Genomic DNA, 18,704 nt, shown 5'->3' with positions numbered 1-18,704 from the left:
CCCTCTCAGTACAGAGGTGACAACGAAATGAGATAAACCACCTAAAGCACCCACACGTTGTCCAGCACCGACTAAGAGTCCAGCCATTGTAAAGTCCCTCTTACTGCCCTTCTCAGTCAGCACCTGGGGTGCCTGCTGCCCTTGCATGGTAGTGACAGGTTAGAAGAAAATGCCATTTTTCAAGAGACTCCAACTTGTGTAGAACACGAGGCACCTCTACCAGCCTACAAACAATTACTTTATAAAAATGTAAATTCCACGCAGGAAAAGCCTGTGTCTATCAGCTACTTGCCAAAATATATAGTAGTGGATAGTGAGTTATGGTAATTAAACACTAGTTAATTCATTTACTGAAAAGAAATATTGCACTTTGAAGCATCAGGGTTACCTGTAGCACAATTTAATGAATGGAGTTTTTATGTGGTGGAAATCGCTAGGTAATTGCCGGCTGATCATAATTACAAGACTGTTAGGTATGCAAAGCCTGAAACAATGATTCCTAATTTCTTCAGGATCAACAAAATAAGCATCCATCCATCCGTCCATCCATCCATTCATATACCCATCGTTCCATCTAACCATCCATTACAAAGATACTTACTGAGCACCCGCTATACCCTCCCCTGTGCTATGAAGAGTCAGAAGTACAGACAAGACTAAGCCATGGTCTCTGCCCTCCAAAAAGCCAGCAGTATTGAAGAACAGAGAAGACACAGCAGAAAGGTCCATGGGAAGTCAGAAGGGGAGGAGATTACTTCCAGTTTGGGATGAGGGGAGTGGGTGGTAGTTGGGTGTGTGGATCAAGAAAGACTTCTACTTTCTTGTACCTTTGGAATTTTGAACTGTGTGCATGTATATGCTTATTCAAAAATAAGGAGATATTTTATTTTTATTTTAAAAAATAAGTGAGAACTGGAGAAAGAGGAAGAGGAGGAAAGAAAAGGAGGAAGAGGAAGAGAAATATTATGGACTGAAAATGGGTGGTAGTGCAAAAGGCATTGACAAGAATGTAGCGGTTCTCACCAATCAAGTTGGCAAATATTTTTGTCCAATGATGATTCTCAGTGCTGACGAGGGTAGAGTGAAATGACATTCTTCCTATTCTACTTGTGCTGGTATAAATCGCCAACATTTATGGAAAGCGATTTGGCAAAATCTACCAAACTTCTGAAGTGTTCATACAGTTTGGCCTAGTGATTATAGCAGTACATTGTAAAGGAAAAAAGAGCCACCAGATAAAGAGATATGTTCACAGATGTTCATCGTGGTATCATTCATAATGGGGTTAAAAGTGGGGACGATCTAAATATCTAACAGTGACAATACGATCCATTCATATAATAAGTTATGTGAAAATTTAAAATTATGCTTTCCAGGTATAGCTAATGATATGGAAAACCTTTATGATGTTATTTTTCCCCCTCAAATCAAGAAAACGTTACATATACACAAATGCACATGCATACATAATGAACAAAAAGAGACACTTCACGGAGGCTGTGGTATTTCACTGGGTTGGATGTGTGATAATAGGGGTGAAACTATGCAGTAGACAGCCCTTAGATTTGTTCATACAATATCTATGCCCCCTTCTGGTAAAAGCGCCCCCTTAGCGTTGTAGAAATGTACATCACTCCCCCATATACACATACACCATGGGTAGAGCCTTGTAGATTCATCAGTGGCCTACCAGGCGAGTGAGGGGATTGATAACTAGGCCAAGCAGAGGCTCACTCTTGGGAGTCTGGATCGTAAGCAGAATGCCATGAAGGCTGAGGATGTGGAAATCAATTACTTGTAAACTACCCATGATCACGCACCTCTGGAAGTTCTTCAAGGTGCCTCTCTGTGGCAGGTCTACTTGGGTTTGCTGACTGTTGTCACAAGCAATGGCCGGCCATTCTAAGTTTCTGAACAGGGGAGCGACATAAATAGAGATGTGTCTACAAATAATTAAGGAACACTTCAGTTCAGAGCTTCTGAGTCTGGTTCAGTGTGTCTTGAGTTTTGGCAACAGAAGATCCAGACGAAGATTCAGGGCTTTTGGAGAAGGGCACTGAGAGAGGACAACTGAGCTTCAGGCAGTCGTGACCAGGAGGGATGTCTGTCTTGTGCCTTACGAGAGAGACCAGCAGAGGGCAGAAGACAGGGGAAGGGAGGCCTCAATCCCAGCCCTGCCACCATCTGAAAGAGCGCGGAGGAGGAGGGAAGGAGGAAGAGCAGAGAAGGCACCTTGAGACCAATGGTAATAGAGCTGCTTCTAAGTTCAGTCTCACACCCAGTCAGGCAGGCTTTATCTAGAGGCCCTGTTTCTCATGAATCCGGGGCCTGAGCCTGGGGACCTAGGAGGCCGTGAAGTACAGAGGAAGCCACTGAGCCTCAGGATATGCTCATTCATTCGGCAGCATGTTCATTCATTCATTCATTCATTGAGCAAATATCTATTGAATGTCTACTAACTAGCATGTACTACCAATTTAGATATCTGCAGGAACATTGGTTCTTTATGTCCAAAGGATGGGGAGGCTCTCGGTGGTACTGTTCAGGGAGTGTGGGGGAGCCGTGGGCTGCTCCCTTCTGGATTTATCCCCTTGTCTCTACTTCTTAAGGATCTGGGTGGACCTACATCAGGCAGCAAAGAGCCACAGACTCGCTGACAGACAGACGTACAGCACGGGGGCAGATGCAATTACCACCCACAGGCCCGCATTGCCTGTCTTGTTCTAGACAAGGCCACGATTTGGCCTGCTGGGCGGGGTGGATAGAAAAGACAGAGTGCGGGGGAGGAAGGAGGTGGAGACCGTGCTTACGGGCGAGTCCCAGGGTCCGCGAAGCACTCAAGTGCAGACGGCGTACGAGCATGTGAAGGAACTGGCTTCTTCTGCAAATCGTGTTTTCTTTTTTGGTGGAGGAAAGATTTTGCTCTTTTAGAAATATCAAATGTTGGGCATCATTCTACATATAGTAAAGACTGTAGTGTATAAAAAAAGAGACCCTTCCCTCATGGTATTTATATTCTACTAGGAAGAGAACCTTCAAACAAATGAAAAAGGATTAAGGAGTTAAATGGCTGAAGTGTTGGACAGTGACTGTGACAGAACGAGGCTAGGGAGTGTTGGCGGTGGGCTGAGGGGTGGTGTGTTGGTTTACTAAGATGCCAGGGAAGTCTTGTGGGGTCATGGAGATAATCCGTGGGGTCATGAATGCAGAGTGACTAGCACGGCATCTGGTACAGAGCAAGTGCTCAAGGAATTACTGCTGTTAGTGTTATTGTTAATTACGTTCTCAATTCCTTCTCTGAACGTGGGGACAGCGATGCCTATTTCATAGGGTTGCTGAGTAGATTAAATTCGGAAATATGTAAAAAGAAATTTATATGACACATTCAATAAGGGATTATTGAGAGCCAGCCATGTTTCAGGGGAGACTGGCATAAACAAACACATAAATGCATAGTATAAAGTCAGAGTGGTGAGTGAAGGTCGGAAAAGAAGGCAAAGGCCGAGATCGAGATTCCTGGTGTGGGGAGACCAAGGACCTCCAAGGCTCGAGGAGATGACCTTTGAACAGAAGCAGGGAGGAAGTGTTGGAGAGAACAGGGCTGGTGAAAGCATGTCCCAACGGGAGGAAACAGCAGGTGCAAAGGCCCAGAGGCAGGGGTGGGGTTGGCCCTGAAAGGAGCGGTAGGGGCCAGTGGATCTTGGAGGTGACAGCAGGGGCTTTGGGTTGAACTATGGGTACGAAGCAAAGGTGCTGGAGGATTTTGTACAGGGAGTATGATGATCTGATTTACAGTTTAAAAGCATCACTCTGACTTCTCCGTGTGTAGTGTGTATTATTCATCTTGGCGTATCATGAGATCAGAGGTAGCACAGGCAAACGATGTGACACTCGTTCTAGAAGTAACGTATTCATTGCATGCCTATTATGTGCAGGCTGCTAGATAGAGCAGTGTAGATGGAGACAGCCACTGCTTCTTGCCCTTGGGGACCTTCTGATGGTTCTATTGGCACAGTGTAAATACTTCATAAATTATCATCACTTGATATGAACTAATATATATTACATTGCATTATATTATACTATATGAATAGCACAGCATTCGTATTTTTATGTCTCTTGCCCCCAAAGCGACAGTGTTACAATTCACCAGAGGCTCATTCTTGAGGAGAAGGGAGCAGCAAAAGAAAAAAAAAAAAATAAAGAGGAGGCAGAAGTAAGCACGAGGGAGCAGCGGCGTGCCATTTCTCACCACTGTATCTCTGAATATGCGGATATAACCGTCCTCTCATTTGCTGTCTGGTGGACTCCTATTCACATTCCGGAGCCCAGCTCACTCTTCGCCTCCTGGAATCCAAGAGCCCTCCCTCCACCGTGCCACTTGGGCTGAACTGCTGTCCCCTGCCTGTCTACCCTCCTGGATCCCGGATGCATCCCTCCTGAGGCACCTTGAGGGGCACATGAGTATGCTGTTTACTCACAGCGTTCATTCTTCTCATTTATTGGGTTGGCCAAAAAGTCCATTTGGGTTTTTCCATAACTTCTTACAGAAAAACCCAAGCGAACATTTCGGCCCACCCAATACTTGTATAACCTCAGAGATTAACACAGTCTCTGATGCGGTTGGTGTAAAAAACATCTACAGAAGAGAGAAAGGGAGAGAGGAAGAGAGGGAGGAAGAGAGGGAGGAAGGGAGGGAGGGAGGAAGGAGGGAGGGAGGGAGGGAGGGAGGAGGGAGAGAAAAGGAATACAATTCTTTCCTTCTTTTCCAGGCAATGCTGAAGCCCATTTCAACCAGCAAATGCTAAGCTTATTGATCAACATTTCTGAGTTTCTATTGACAGAAATAACTAGCAACTAGGCTGGGGGAGAGAGAAATGTGCTGACAGCCAGCAAATCATAGCCCTGATAGCAGAGTGCCTGTCTGTGCCAAGGGGGACAATCATTAATTTCCTGTTCCTTCACAGTTACATTTCTTGGGCTGACTGACAAGTTCATTTTAGGGATTCATCAGGCCCTTTATAAATAAACTCCCTTCTTATGCCATGTTTCTAACTGCACCTGCCACCCAGATGACTGGCTGCCTGGGACGCACATAAACATTTCAAATTGCTAGCAATAGCTCAACATGGTAATTAAAGGAAATCTTCCCATTTCTGTATTATATAATCAACGGGGCCCAATTCCCCGGGCTCAGTGCACAGAACTGAAGAAGATTTCATTTATTGCTTCCCCTCCCACCCCCCCACCTTTAAATAAATGATACCCAAGCATTTAGTTACAAAATCATTCGTTGGCATGCAGACCTTGAAATTAAGTCCCCTGTAAAAGCTGTGTGACTCTGAGTAGGGTACTTGACCTCTCTGAGCTTCAGTTTTCTTGCGTGAAAAATGTGGATACACTGTGAATGGCGCTGTTGCTAAAGAAGACAAGAGCATCTTTAGAGAGGGGAGACACACTTGTAATATTATCTCATTAAGTCTCATAATGAGTCAGCCCCATGATTGCTATCTCCATTTTACAGGCAAGCAAATCATGTCTCCAAGAAGGGAAGTGACCTTTTCCCAGCTGGTAGTGGCAGAGGTATGAGATCAACCTAGTTCTGCCTGACGCAGCTGCTCAAAGAAAGACAATTTCCCATTAATCTTATTAGTGATTTTTACCTCTCTGCCTGGCCCAAAATTCCATTTGGTGCCAGTGGCCTTGAGGTTAGCCTAGGAAGAACTCAGCTCTGTGCTAGCCTTCACATACACAAAGCAACTCCACTCTCTCTAGAAACAATTCTGTAGGCTCCAGTCATCAAAGCAAAGTTCCTAGAATCCACACGACGGGTGTTGCTGCATCTAATGTATTTGTATTCACCGTTCAGTTTATTTTGCTAACAGTAGCCGGAGGTACCTTGATATTTGCATTAGTATACAATTTCTCTTAAAGACTGTTTATTTTTGAAAAGGTTCTGAGTAGCTCTAACTATTAACTTGGGAAGGAAAATTTCTCTGCTTAAAGACAAGGAGCCATATGCGGTGGAGCTTTGGGGCTGAGACAAGACATTTCACTTTCCCTGACAGACATTTACTGAGTACCTACTGTTCAGTGGTCAGTGGTATTCAGTCAGCCTGGTCCTCTGGCTGCTTCTGTTAGAGTCAGGAAATGAACATTAATCCCATAATGCTATGTCTCCTATGTGTCAAAAAGGGAGCGGGGCAAAATGTGCTATCTTACCCCAAACCCATGAAACAGCACCTGTGTTCCTTACCCTCCCTTTTATAGATGAGGAAACTGAGGCATAGTGAGGCCTGGGGACAGCCACAGTGCTCCACAGCAAGAAAGTGGAGGATCTAGAATTTGAATGCAGGCTGGGATGAGCAATATGGTACCACTTGATTGACAGCTGGGCTCTGAGCTATGAGGTGAGGTTACTCCAGCTACTTTTATATATGTTTGATATTTTATATATATATAAATGCAGGCTCTGGAACCAGACTGCCTAAGATCTTAACTGTGAAACAGAAGTAACAATATCACCCTGGACATGGGGTTGCTCTAAGCATAAAATGCATTAACACAGACAAAGCATTTAGAACTGGTCACAAAGTAAGTATTTAAGACATGTTAGCTGTTATTTTTTTTTTTTTTGCACCATGTGGCAAAAAACTAGGATCTTAGTTCCCAGGCCAGTGATCGAAGCCGTGCCTCCCGTAGTGGAAGTGCCTAGTCTTAACCACTAGAAGTCCCTTAGCTGTTATTTACTGTAACAGCTAAGATGGAAAAGTCTGCAGTATTCGGTGTCTAGCAAGCCCCTCCCCACATATTACTGAATAGAAGGAAATTCACCACCACCTTCCTGAGAAGAGTTATTTGATTTGCCTGAAAATATAAACTTGACTTAGAACTGTAAATGAACCAGTCACATATCTAAGTATTTCGTGTATTACTTTAGTAATACCCCACCTGTTTAAAATCTCCTATTGCACAAAATAATACATTTAGAATTACTGCTCTTGCCTACTCTTTTTGAACAAAACTACTTTATTCCAACTCTTCACCTATAATTCCTGATCTAGTCTAATGTATCTTCCCCTAAGCAGTTGTTGTTTAAAAGAAATTAGTTGCAAAAATACCCTTTATGTGTGAGAAAGCCATACTCAAGGTGACAGCCTCCTTTGTCGGGTGAATTTGTGGAGTAGGTGCTGCCCTCATATACAGACATTTACGGTCGGTTACGTGGTCTGAGGGTAGACGGTTTGTTAAAGAGGCAAAGGGGAGGGGGCTGGTTAAACTGGGTGGGGTGACTGAGGGCCTGGTCTGCAGGAAGCAAAGGAGAGAAGATGGATAAAGCTTATATGTCAATCCTGGTCAGGCCAGGCTATACCCTATCCAGCTCACTGACTTTCAACCAAGTTTTTTTTTTCTTTTTTTTTTTTTTTTTTTTTTTGCGGTACGCGGGCCTCTCACTGTTGTGGCCTCTCCCATTGCGGAGCACAGGCTCCGGACGCGCAGGCTCAGCAGCCTTGGCTCACGGGCCCAGCCGCTCCGCGGCATATGGGATCTTCCCAGACCAGGGCACGAACCTGTGTCCCCTGCATCGGCAGGCGGACTCTCAACCACTGCACCACCAGGGAAGCCCTCAATTTTTTTTTTTTTTTTAATTAGAAAAGTCATACATTGCTGTTTTAAGATGTTTAGAAAACACTGAAAAGTAAAAAGAAAAACAAATCCGTTAATCCCGCTGCCTAGAGAGAGCTACAGTTGTTATCGTGCCATCCTTGATCCAAGCACAAATGCTCTTTCCCCAGACAGCCTCTTGGCTCAAATGTCACCAGTTCAATGTCATTGGATGACCACCTCATATTAGGGGTGCCAGATTTAGCAAATAAACATTCAGGACATCAGGTAAATTTGAATTTCAAATAAACAGCCTTTTTTTTTTTTTTTAAGTATAATGTGTCCCAAATATTGCAATTGTTCATTGTTTTCCAGAAATTCATACTTTTCACTCCAGGGCAGCAACAACCAGCCATCCCTACTTCCTTACTTCAGTCAGATACTGACCAAAAGCCTCTTCCATGCAGGCTCTGCTCAGACACAGGCTAAAGGGGGATCCCAATGCCAAGACAGACATTTACCTGCCAGTTTCTAGAAAGAAAACATGTGGGCCCCCTTTCTGCCCAGGATTTGGGGCTAAATTGGGCTTTACTCTTGGTTTTCAAAAGAAAATGGTAAGTAGGAACATGTGTTGAATGATCACTGATATTTGAAGGTGACCAGAAGAAATAGAAGTTCTTTTTAAAAAATACAATGACTCCATTTCAATTAAAAACAGCCAAATGGCAGCAAGCACATAACAGTAGGAGCCCAGGGCTTCCCTGGGGGCGCAGCGGTTGAGAGTCCACCTGCTGAGGCACGGGATGCGGGTTTGTGCCCCGGTCCGGGAGGATCCCACATGCCACGGAGCGGCTGGGCCCGTGAGCCATGGCCGCTGGGCCTGAGCGTCCGGAGCCTGTGCTCCGCAACGGGAGAGGTCACAGCAGTGAGAGGCCCGCGTACCGCAAAAAAAACAAAAACAAAAACAAAAACAAAAACAAAAAAACCAGTAGGAGCCCAGTACCCTGATGTAAGTGTCAGGGGTATTTTCTGTTACTCTGAGAACAATATCCTCGATGCCTCCTTTTACAGGGAGCAAACAGAAGTTCAGAGGGGGAAGGTAATTTGCCCAAAGTCTCAGTTAATCAGGGAGGAGCTGGGGTTAGGATTCGAGGTCTGTTTGAAAGGAAGACTCCTGCAGCAGTTTTGGACCTGAGGCTCCCCAGCAGTTGTTAGAATGTGAAAGAAACCAGCTTTTCAGAAGTGTTCTTGGTCACGTTATTTATTTATGGCAAAGGCATTTTGCCTTCCTGTGCATTTATGAAAGCGGCCCCGCGAGAAGGGAGTCTTTGGGCAGAGATCTCGGAGACCCAGCCCGTTCTGAAAGCAAACTTTACATCCATTTGTACTTACTAAGCACGCAAATCTGGTCTTGACTGTCTCTGTTTTTAAAGGGGTGGGAGTGGAAACAGGGAGGGGGTAGGAGAGGAGGTCAGTTAAGGCTGGACCCTGGAAGGCTCTCTGGAGTAGATGGTACCTATCAAGGTTCTAGTAGTTTGGACATAGTTTCCACAGAATCCAATTCTCCCGAATTAAACAGGACGGCAAATGAAGACTACATTGATTTTCTGCTCAGGTCAATAAATAAGATAAATTGACCAGAAGAGCTAAACACTGATCAGGGTGAACCGAACATCAACATTTTCTAAGAAGAGAGGGAGGAGAAACATATATATCAGAAAAATGGAGATGGCGATAGCGCGTCGGGGAAACTGCTTGGTATCCAGTGAAGGTCTGAGTTTAAGGATTAATATTTTAGTCAGGTCTTTACTATTAAAAAAAAAAAGCAGTGGAATTAACTTATTACAATAAAACTTCATTTAGTCAGACTGATTGCTGGGAAGACTGGTTGCTTTTTTTTTTAAAGAATGCCATTGACTTAAAATGCACAGATATGCACAGCACAAAGAGCACTGCACTGAGAGTCAGAAGACCTGGGTCACTGGCTTGTGACTCGTTAAGAGCAGCGAATCATATATTATTCATTTCTTGTATCCCCTTCTGCCTGGCACAGACCCTGGCATACAGATGCAGTCTTTGAGTTCCGTGAAGAGCAGACCTTGAGACAAGGATTTGGGTGCAGGTAGTTGATTTGGGAGGTGATCCCAGGAAGCAGGTGAGGGGCTGGGAAGTGAGAGAGACAAGGGAGGGAGGAAAGCTAACAAGGGTGTGTTAATAAGTGGGTCACCATATGGGAAGTGGTTGCAGTCTTGCTGGAGTCTGTCAGAGGCTGGGTAGGATGCACCTAGAATCTTTCCACCAAGGGGCAAGGAACCTGGGGTACTTTTCTGCCAGCTTCCTGTCTGTCATTTGTTGAGGGTTGCACAATTTTTTGAGGGTATTACTCCTACCACTGCCCCCTCCCAAGTTTCTTCTAAAGCCCGAAGGCAGAGAGAGTCAGGTGTAGCGCATACCTGAAGATGTAGGTGACCGCTGTCGAGAGCCAAGAGGAGATGGGAAGGACACAGGTAAACAGTAAAGCTCGCCGAGCGCATGCAAGAAGGAGCTCTGGGTACTGCGACCACGGTCAAGTCCCTTCGTCTCTCTGGGCATCAGAATCTAACTTTAAAAGGAGAGGTCTGAATCTTTACATCCCCCCCAAGACTGAGTGTCAGTAACTCTGTAAACCAGACGGTCAACCCAGATCCCAGGATCAGAGGCCCTTCAGGAAACTGCTTCTCACACAGATAAAAAATGATCTATAACGAGCATTCCACTTGTTAGCTTTTAAGTGTGAGCTTTTCAAGGGTGCAAACATAACACACATAGATATAGGTGTACAAGGTGATCCCCGAGGCACTGTTTGTAACAGCAAAGCATTGGAAACAACCTAAATAACCTTCAGTCAGGGCACTGTGGAATAAAAATGGTATATTCATGTGCTGGAATGTTCTCCTGCAGTTAAAAGGAATGGACTGACTCTATATGTGTCAACATGGGTAGAGCTCAAAAATTATTTCTGAGGGAAAAAGCAAGATGCAGAATGTTATATATAGCATGACACCATTTAAGAAAACATGCACACATCAGAGCTTTCCTTTGGGTAGGTGACATATATGGAAAAGTATTTTTAAAGGACTGAAAAGCGACAACAAACTCATTTAAAGTTATGTTGGAAAGATTAAAACCGCATTTACACGAGTGGCTAATTTTGAGGAGAGAAACTCAGAAATAAAGAAAGGATGGGACTAGCAATGGTGAATGTGGGTGGAACAGTCAGGGTAGTTTTAGCTTTAGTGATATTGTTCTAATTGACAAAAGCAGAATCGAATCATGCATTTTACAGTCAACTCTAAAAATGAGAAATGTCTAGTACACAGTCTGGTTATCACAGAAGACAACATGATAACGTGGAAAGAGTTTGGAAAATGGAATCAGACCTAGTAATCCTAGCAGATAACCTCTCTGCTGAGTGTCTCTGACTCCCCAGTTGGAATACGGACTTTGCAAAGCTGAGCGCCAAAAAGTAGTCAGTAGTGTCTCCTGTCTGGGGCATAATTTACATTCACATATTATTTGTTTCCTGCGCCCTGGAAAACAGGACATGCATTTTCTTGCTGTTTCTTACACTTAAAAAAAAAAATCACTCCTTTAATGAATTAAAAGGTGAAGTCCCTTCCTAGTCTTCATGGAGTCAGGAAACTGATTTAATGGATTCACAATTAATGAGTTTTTTAAAGTTTTTCTAATTGTCATAGCGTCAGTCAGGGTTTTAACCGAGCAAGGTTTCAGCTGAACTGGAACACGTCCTTTACCTTGCTTTGTGGGTATCAATGAGTATTAAAGAGGGGTCACTTCACAAGGACAACACCAGCAGTGGGATCAAAGTCAAAGTGTCATTCAATGACCCTGAGTTAGAACTGCCAGGGTTAAGTCCACGCAGGCGAAGCTGTCAGCGCAGGGGAACATCTTCTATAAGAGTGCCTTAAGCTTTCAGGACCTTGTGCTTCTACTAGGCTAGTCCTCCGCCTGGAATTCCATCTTTTCCCACAATGTTCACATGTCTACATCCTATTTTTCTTGATGTCATTTTCCCCATGTAGTCTTCATGGATACCTCCTCCCTCCACAACAATGACCATGATGCTGACGACAGCTACCATTTACAGAGCAACATTAATTACCAGGGACCATGCTGGGTTTTCATCTAATCCTCAGGGCAACCCTGAGAACTAAGCATCCATATTCCCATTTTATGGATGAAGAAACTAAGGCTCAGTGAGTGTGGAAGGATGTTAACAGGGAGGGGTGGGGGTTGCCATTTTCTAGGGGCTCTGCTTTTGGACACCTCTCTCCCTTATCATGTTCTTGGCTTCTGAGGGTCTACGGTTTTCTTGTTATTGATTTATATAGAGAGAACTCATCTTCAGAGATTTTCCTGAGCTGTACTCCTTGGACTTAATCCTCAGAAACAGAAAGTTTAAACACAATCGGAGAAAAAAAATAGAGTCCTGTGAAATGATCCATTCTTTAAGGCAGGAGACTCACCACTCATACTAGCTAATCCTACAAGATGATTGAGGAAGAGGATGGGACATCTCGCCACCAGTGCAACCCCTTAAGGCTACTCCAGCTGGGGAGGGTAGGAGCCTCCAGCAGTTTCTAGAATAGTTTCCATCACAAAGTCCCAAGGGTGAGTCTCCAGTAGGAAAAGTCTCTCACCACCAGCCTAAGCGTTCCTTGCCTGCCCCCTCCTCCCTCTACCCCGTCTCTCCTTCCTCTTCTCCCCTCCACCCACACCTCCTTTAGGTTCTGAGGCTCCACAGGAAGCAAGTGGGAGGGGACAGTACATTTATTACACACTCTGAGGGAACCAGCAGTCTGGTTCTATTCTTTAGGGTTTCTTTGCCTTAGGTGAGTTCCTGGCTGGCCAGGCGGTAAAACTATTTACTACATCAAATGAAGATTTTTCTTATGGATTTCTTGAACACCACGATAGAAGTGTGAAAAAATGTGTCCAAGGTCAAACGTAGTGGCTATAATTTGCAAGTTCTGAATCCCAAACCCTCTTTTGGTTACTGATATTGTGTGTGTGTGTGTGTGTGTGTGTGCGCGCGCGCGTGCGTGCGTGTGCTTAAAGCTGCATTATTCCTATAGCAATTCTTACTTTAGCTCCTCTTACGTGACTGCTACTGATGTACCTGAATCACCTTGAGAGCAAGAGCCAGCTTGGATCCATCTCTGCATCTTCCAACAGCTCAGCATCATAGAATAAGTGCCCATAAATGATTGTAGGAACAAATGGGAGAGTCAGGGACAACCTCGGGGTGCTGACTTCTTAAGCGTTCCTGCACAGGACATCTCAGTGCAGATAGCGATGTGGATGGGGCAGCATTGTCCCAGCAAAGGGCAGCCTCTTCAGGATCTCAAAGGTGAGGAGACTGCAGGCAGGAGGCCAGAAAGGCCAGAGCAGCCTGGCAAACTGGTCTGGGACAGGCAGCTCCAAGTCACGCAGATAACTGAGACCCGGCTGCTTTGATGATCTCCTCCTTGGAGGAAGGTCACTGAAATAAGATCAGCCTTTCCCAAATCGTTCCGAGGAAGTATGCTAATGGAAAAAGTTCCTGGAGTCAAATATATTTGAGAAATGATGTGCTGAACTAAGTTAAACGAGGTCTTTACTTCAGGACTTTACAGAGGAAGTGCACGTTGTAAATATTCAGAAAGGGAAAAAAATAAAGGCGGCCTTTTCCCCATTGATACACCACAGAAACCACAGTCCCAGAGCATTGTATAGGGCTACCATTCCCCAGGAAGTGGGTAGGACACCGCACCCAACTGCTTAAAGTACAAGTTGCGGGGAACAAAAAAGAGTCCAATCAAATTATCTGAAAGAATAAGAATCGTTTCTCAAGAAAGGGGGCTCAGGGTGAGCCAAGACAAGAAGCCCACCTTCTTCCCTCTGCAAAGACTAGCCAATGTCACAGGACAGATACGGGTGTGCAATGGAATCGTGCTTGACACCTACCTTTCTCTCTCTCCTTTTTTTTTTTTTTTGAGGAACAAGAGCCCAGTTTTTTTATTTGATCATTTCTTGCACTGGAAGTGCCCCTCAGTGACATCCTTGGCCTGAGCCTCTTTGCCATAACTACCACGCAACTGCAACCAACCACTTGATGGGGTCTCCCCCTCTGTCATTTTTTTTTTTTTTTTTTTTTTTTTTTTTGCGGTACGCGGGCCTCTCACTGTTGTGGCCTCTAACATTGCAGAGCACAGGCTCCGGACGCGCAGGCCCAGCGGCCATGGCTCACGGGCCCAGCCGCTCCGCGGCATGTAGGATCCTCCCGGACCGGGGCACAAACCAGTGCCCCCTGCATCGGCAGGCGAACTCTCAACCACTGCGCCACCAGGGAAGCCCCCCCCCTTGTCACTTTTACAGAGGCCTACCCATTCCCCTAGTTTCTTGCGGTCATCAATCTTAATCAGGTGGATTTGGTGCTCGGCACAAAGGGCCTCCACCAGCTTGACACATATAGGCTCATCGCTGTTGGATGTAAGCACACAGAGATGCGCTTGGCGCTTGTCTAAGGCTCTGGCAGCTTCCCGAATTCCACGTGCTAGGCCATCGTGGATGACGGCGGTCTTCAGCACCTCTTGCAGCGCAGTATTAACGTCCATTACACCTCCGGCAGCAATGCCTTCCTCGGCCAGGGCGGTGGGTTACGGGTGGAGCTGAACTTTGAGTGCACCCCAGCCTCCGCCTCCGCCTCCGCGCAACGCCACGGCGGAAGAGCCCCTTTCACTCTTTAAGGAGATACGAACTTCAAAATGCTTCCTGAATCTAAACCCGGCCCAGGCCACCATCACCTCTCACCTGGATTACTGCAGTAGCCTTCTACCTGTCCTCCTCACCTCCGACCTCCCTCACCTACAGTCTGTTCTCAACAAAGCAGCCACAGTGTTCCCTTTGAAAATTTGGTTAGATCATGTTTCTCTTTTTTTCAGGATCCTCCAATAGCTTTCCATTTCTTTCAGAGTAAAAGCTAAAGTTCTTCTATGACCTGGCCACCTACTGCTCCCTTCACATCCCCTCTTACAGCTCTTCTCACTTCCTACGCAGGAACACTGATCTCATCATTCTTCAAATACCCCAGGCATTCTGTGCCTTGGGGCCTTTGCACTGGTAGTTCCTTCTTCTGGGAATGTTCTTTCCCCAGATATATACACACTCATTCTCTCTTCTCATTTCAATTTATTGTTCAAATGACATATTCTTGGGAAAACCTCTCTGATTATGTTATTTAAAATTGCTACTCTCTCACCATATGACCCAGCAATCCCACTACTGGGCATATACCCAGAGAAAACTATAATTCAAAAAGACACATGCCCCCCAGTGTTCACTGCAGCACTATTTACAATAGCCACATCATGGAAGCAACCTAAAGCCCATTGACAGATGAATGGATAAAGAACACATGGCACATATATACAATGGAATATTACTGAGCCATAAAAATGAACGAAATTGGGTCATTTACAGTGATGTGGATGAACCTAGAGTCTGTCATACAGAGTGATGTAAATCAGAAAGAAAAAAACAAGTATCATGTATTAACGCATATAAATGGAATTTAGAAAAATGGTACAGATGAACCGGTTTGCAAGGCAGAAATAGAGACACAGATGTAGAGAACAAATGTATGGACACCAAGGGGGGTGGGGTGGTGATGGTGGTGGGATGAATTGGGAGATTGGGATTGACACATATACACTTACATGTATAAAATAGGTCACTAATAAGAATTTGCTATACAAAAAAAAACTGCTACTCTCACCCCACACTCCAGACCCCCTTACCCTGCTCTTTTTTAAACAGCACTTATCACCTCTAACTTACTACATGCTTTATTTATTTGTCATGTTATTGTCTGTCTCCCCCCACCCCCCGAGCCCTCTCTGCTTGAATACAAGGTCCGTGATGGCAGGGGTCTTTGTTTTCTTTTCTGGAGTATACTTAGCATCTAGAGTGGTGCCTAGTAAATATTTGCGATAGATTGTATTTTCCAAAGATAGCCACAACACTATCTCCCATCCCACACGCACTTCTTCCAAGGTGACCTTGGCACTCTTTTCATTGAATGCTAGGCTCTCTGTCTCTTTTCCTTGAAACTGGCTTCATGTGTACGACTGCGTCAACCAATAAAGTACAGTAGAAATGATGCTCTGTGACATCCAGGGTTAGGTCATAAAATGCCATCCCATGCACCCTGCTCTCTTGGAACTCGACCACCATACTGTGTGGGAACCCAAGCAGTCCATGGAGAGGCCCAGTTGAAGTTACTGGGTCCCTCAACCTGCAGCCCCATCTGAGCTCCCAGCTGGCAGCGAGCACCAACTTGAATGCCATCTTGAAAGTGGAGCTCCTCTCGTCCTAGGTGAACCACTCCAGCTGACTTGCACAGAATGGCTGAATCACGTGCACTGAACCTTGCCCAGTTATATACAGGTTAATGAACAAAATAACTGATCGGGAGAATAGTGTTGCCTCAGCCAGACCACCAGGAGGACTAAACTGGAATTCTACAGTCAGGGATTTCCTGGTAGCATTGAAATCACTCCTCAAAGGCAGGTCGGATGTCAGGGCACTGGTGTGAGAGGTCCAGGCTTGGCAATATCCCGACCTCCATGCCAAGCCCACCTCTTCCTCTTCCTCTTCCTGGACAGGAGACAAATTCCCTCTCTGGGCCTCAGGTTCCTTGTGAGAAGGGTTAAATGAGATGACACAGTTAGAGAGTTCAGATCAGGGTGTGGTATGGGACAGTCACAAGACTAGTTTGATATTCTTTTCCTTCCATGCAGAGGTCTGGAGCCCAAAGGAAATAAGTCTTGAAAGCCTCTTTGCTTGCATGACCAGGCAGGTGCCCCTGTGGATGTGCTCACCGGGGACGGGCATGGCTGACAGTCAAGAAGGGACAGGCTCTCACCTGCCTCCGGGTCTCTGCCAGGAACACTGTTCGCCACCCTCCCTCCCTCTGCTTTTGGCTTCACTAGTGCCTGCTAATTGTTTGAGTCTCAGTAATTAATTAATTAATTAATTATTGCATCTAGAAGCCCCCATCAGCCTCCCATGGGTGGGATTTCTGCTGCGTGCCCCAGGGCACCCATCCATTTACCATCCTGGCCAGCATCACACCAGAAGGTGAGTGCCTTCCAGCCCTCTCCTTCGCCTGCACGAGGTGAGGACAGGCACAGGGATTCTCGTGCCTTTGCTGAAGCTCCAGAGTCTACCACAGGGCCTGGCATACATAACAAGGATGTGAATAACTGGGGGAAATCTGTGTCTCTCCAGGACACAGGAGCGCCAAGGGTTAAGGCTGAATGAGGCTCCTATGTTGTAGGGGCAGGTACTCTTAAGTGGCCGTATGATGGTTTCTTCTTAGGACCCTGAGAGTCTGGGATATAACCAAGAGGTGATAGGTGGGACAGCATGACTCTACTCAGACACTGGTTAGGGGGTGAGGCTGCTCATCTCCAAGAGTCCAGACCATGCTGTGGCTGAGACCTCATCCTGGGGGGCCAGACTGCCTGCTCCTCCATCTTGGCTACGTCACTTACTAGCTGTAGGACCTCCAACAAGTTACTTAAGCTCTCTGGGCCTCAGTTTCCTCATCTGTAAAATGGGAATAATGACATCACCTACCCCAGGCATTGGAAATGCAGAGATTTCACCAATTAATATGTGTAAAGCACTCAGAACAGGGTCTGGCATAGTTTAAGTGCTAAGGAGTGTCCGTTATCAATCTGCCTGTTGAGTAGGATCTATATCCGTTCTCTACAGCAGAAAGGTCTGGGCCTCTTCCATCTCTTCAAAAATTCACATAACAAACAGGATTATAAAAATAAACTCGAGATCCAGGCCGTGTGATGAACATCTTTCAGTCCTCCAGTGCTTTTCTGGGACTAAATGCTCCAGAACTCAATTTGGAGGTAATGTCAGAGCTCTGTGTTTGCAGTGAGACTACGAGGCCCAAGCCAAACGTCTCCAGCACTGTCCTCCAAGATAACTCTCGCCCAGCCCTCTAAAGACCCCTCTACGCCCTCTTTTTGCAAAAAATGGGGAGCAAGCCCAGCCTTCGGAAACCTTCCCCATCTTGGAAGCCACCTAACACCACATCCTTCCTCGGAGTCCGGGTTATTTCAGGAGACTAAAAAGACCACCCAGGGAGCTAATCTTTGGGCTTCACTTCTCGGGGAGGGGGTGTGGGTAGGTGGGAGAGACAGATTTTCCTTGTACAGCAGAGCGCGTGTTCCTTTTTGAAAAGTCCTAGCGGAAATAAATGTACCACTTATTGTGGGCTGCGAAGAGCCACCAGCAGGAGCTGGAGTGACACAAAAGGGGCGTTTGTGCCGGCACAAAACATTTAGCACTTTACCAAGACGTGCACAGCATATAAAAGGAGACGAAGCCTCCGTGAATCCACCAGGCAAGCGACGCGCCCTGAATGCTGGATGGCCCCTCACGCACCCCAACACACCGTCTTTCTCCTCTCCCAGGGGCCCCTGCCTCCTCTCGTGTGGAAGGGAACTCTGCGTGAGTGCAGGTGTGCAAGGCCAGGCCTCCCACTCAGGTGCTTGCCTTGTCTTCCTAAGCAGACCTGCCCACACCCACGTTCAAGAGGACAGCTGGAAACCTGGGCATAATGAGACGAAGCATTAGAAAGTTATACATTAAAGTAAGACACTCAATAAATGTGTTTTATCCTACTCAACAGACAAGTATACAGGTGTCCCCCGCTTTTCAAAAGTTCGCTTTACGCCAGTTCGCTTTTACGAAAGACCCACATTCGTACCTCTTTTCAGTAATCGAAAGAAATCCGAAGAGGATTTTCATTTTTGCAAAAGGCGAAAAGGAAAAACAGCGTTTAGTGTTTGTTTTGCAGGGAGCCTTCTAGAAGCAGCTCGCACCCTGAGCAGTGAGACAGGCACCACCAAGCTCCTTATGTTGGAACTACGCTCAGCATCTCAGCATCAAGCCGCCAGAGCTTTGAACTGTGACTGTGAGCATCTGTGATTTATTCTCTGCATCCGTTAGCAACATGTGTCCTAAGGTGATCGCGT

The 18,704-nt window shown here is 45.8% G+C and overlaps 1 protein-coding gene and 1 pseudogene across 1 annotated transcript in view; both read right to left on the bottom strand.

Annotated features, from left to right (window-relative positions):
* The window catches only part of ASTN2 (astrotactin 2), a 915,753-nt gene that overhangs the window by 372,592 nt on the left and 524,457 nt on the right, over positions 1-18,704 (bottom strand). The gene's annotated exons all lie outside the window — the stretch shown is intronic.
* On the bottom strand, positions 13,671-14,303 carry LOC116755486 (annotated as a pseudogene).

The sequence above is a fragment of the Phocoena sinus genome, chromosome 6 (genome assembly GCF_008692025.1).
Source record: "Phocoena sinus isolate mPhoSin1 chromosome 6, mPhoSin1.pri, whole genome shotgun sequence".
NCBI classification, from domain to species: Eukaryota; Metazoa; Chordata; class Mammalia; order Artiodactyla; family Phocoenidae; genus Phocoena; species Phocoena sinus.
This window is presented reverse-complemented; position numbering and strand designations above follow the sequence as displayed.